A 2903-nucleotide genomic window follows, 5' to 3' on the forward strand; every position below is an offset into this window, starting at 1 on the left:
GATGTAGCTTATAGGATAAGCTACCACATAGCCATTGTTTGCGCATAGGCATACATAGGGGACATACAATATAGTAGAATAAGTGATTCTTGTCATCCTAGAATTCTCTCTCTCTCTCTCTCTCTCTCTCTCTCTCTCTCTCTCTCTCTCTCTCTCTCTCTCTCTCTCCCTCCTTCCTCACTCTCTGTGGGAAAGGTGAAATTAGGCATGATTTTACTAAAACCTTTTTATATCGTTATGGTAACATGTAGGTCTAAGAGCTATTTGTTTTTGAAGGGCTAAGAGCCCCTATTTTGGAATGGTTAAGAGCAATGTCTTTGTAATCCATCAGTGATGGTTTTCAAGATCGAACAATTCTATCCACTTGAGTACCCATCAATTCTAATGGACAAGCAAGAGTTTTTCCATTGATTTTTTGGGTGTTAACTTAGCACTACATACCTTAATTGTGCAAATCAAGTAAAGTTTTTGAAAATCTTAAACTCATAAACGATTATCTCTACCAAGGTGTATAGATGAAGCCATCATTTCAGGCAGCACGGTTGTTCACAAAAACCCAAATTATGGATTTTTGGGTCTAGAAATATCTTGTTGTGGATGTGATTCCAACATCAATGGATCTATTATTTTATCTATAGCATTGAGAGTGTGTCATAATAATCAATATCTAATTCTCCTAAATGATTTTCTCATGTTAAACTGATCATTTAATATGGGGAAGTGCCAGGGGAGAAAAAGCTAGAATATTGGTTAAGCTAGCAAACCGGCCATAGTAGGGATCCAAAGGAGGGAAAATAGGGATCCAAAGGGAGGGCCATCTGCAAAAGATCCATGTGCAACAATGGGCTAAAAAGACCCTAAGGTTCAGCCCATTAAGACTTCCAAAATGCTAAGGTTCCAAAATTCAAAGGTTATGTCCAAGGTCAACCATAGGGGAATTGGATGCTTTGTGTGTGTCCAAAAAAGTCTTTGCACATCCCTACATAGGAGGGGGCGAACCTAGAATGTAGGGGATGAGAGAGAAAGCCACACACACACACACACACAAGCTCCCTTACACAAAGGGAATGAGGGACACATGTCAGCTCCATAGGCCAGATGCCCAAAAGGTGTACCCAATTCCTATTGGATGGCCTTGGAGGTGGACCAATGAGAATTAGGCTATAGTAAATTCAGTTTAATTAATTTAAAAACACTTAATAAAAGAACCAATGAGAATTAAGTCCTCTAGAAGACTATTGGACAGTCTCCCAAGGGGTCCAATGAGCATTCAGCAGCCCAATGGCTTTTGCCTGATTCCTGTTGGCCAGGAGGCAAAGGAGTCCAATGAGAGTTTAGTTGAATTATTAAATTACCTAAAGCTCTCACAAAAGGGGAAAGGGGGACACATGTCAGAAGGCTATCACTTATGCTGCTTAATAGTCATTGGCTAGCCCTGGGGAGGTTCAATGGGAGGATAGCAAAAGAAATTAGCAAGAGGGCTCGCCCAAGAGAGAGAGGGGGCTGATTTTTGCAAGGCATTATCACACACACACACACTCTCCCACAGTCTATGTGAGAAGCAAGAAAAATACTATCTCTTCCCAAGCTTTAATGGAGAGCTCATCACCTACTCCAAGCTTGTGAGATAGAAGCCTACATAGACACACTCTTGGCATGTGGATGCAAATCCAACCAAGAGCCAAGATTCAATGCATGCTCATCTCCTTTACCATGCTAATTACTAAGCTAAGATATGCTAATATGAGTGATTATGTGAGGAGATGTACATATTTCTCGTAAGATACTCTTTCTTCCTCTCAATCTACTCTCATACCCTGCTAGCTCTCACCATCTTTGAAGGTGTGTGAGGTCTTGGGTCTGAGACCAGGGATAATTGATGTTGCGTTATCTAAGTGTTTTGCTTAGCGCATGAAGCTTTCATCTTCATTGCACTAGCTAGTCTTGAAGGAACACAAAAAATTGTATTGTACAATGTCTCTCTTGATGGGAGAAACCATAATACAAAGCCTTTTGGAGGGGGGACCGGCTCCATGCAAATCCGGTCCTCAACTGTTGTCAATAGCGTAATTTCTCTCTCTTTTGAAAGTATTGTTCATGCTATCTAACTAGGTGTTATGATTTTTGTTGCTCTTCCACCCAAGCACTCTTGTAATTCTTATTAGGAATCTATTCTAATGAAATGCCCACTATGTTCATGCTAATTTCCGCTACACACAAGTTTTTAGGACATTAAATGTTACATTGGTATCATAGCACAAGGTTTCTCTTTTCTTGCTCAAGAAGGGAGTTCCTCAAGCTAGCTATAAATGGTTGGTATTACTAATTGCCTGTGAGTGCGTAGAATAGGGATTTTTCAGCCTTGTAGTGCGCCTGCCTTCGTGCAGTTAACGGGGCATCACCGTCGAGAGCTATGGACTTAATAGTGGAGTCCTACGGGGCTTGCCTACGGCTTAACCACTATTAAGCTATTAGAAGCTTGACAGGAGCCGGTGTTGTTTTGGTGTTGAAAGACCCTCTCTTCTATTCCTTGCAATTAATGGTATTCGAGCCACGGGTACAGTAGCTTGAGTGCTTTTTCTAAAGGGGTAAAGAGCAGTAGCAACTAGGGCTTGAAGTGAGAAAGTACACCTAAAAGTTGTTAGAATGGCTGAAAATAATAAAGAGAGTGAAATTAATGTTGATAACTTTGATTTTGCTAATGAGCGAGCTACTAATGATGCTCCGATGCTTGTTAACTATCTTGTTTCTAGGCTTCAACAAGCCATGGGCAATCCATCTCTCCAAAGTGAAGTGCAACGGTAGCTCCGTGCCCACGGGATTCTCCAAGCTCATCACCATGACGAGAGAACACCTAGGAAGCCTCCTTGTGAGACTCCCAAAAGAGGTCTCTCTCCGATTCG

Source organism: Adiantum capillus-veneris, chromosome 2 (assembly GCF_014529385.1).
Source record: "Adiantum capillus-veneris isolate H3 chromosome 2, ASM1452938v2, whole genome shotgun sequence".
NCBI lineage: Eukaryota > Viridiplantae > Streptophyta > Polypodiopsida > Polypodiales > Pteridaceae > Adiantum > Adiantum capillus-veneris.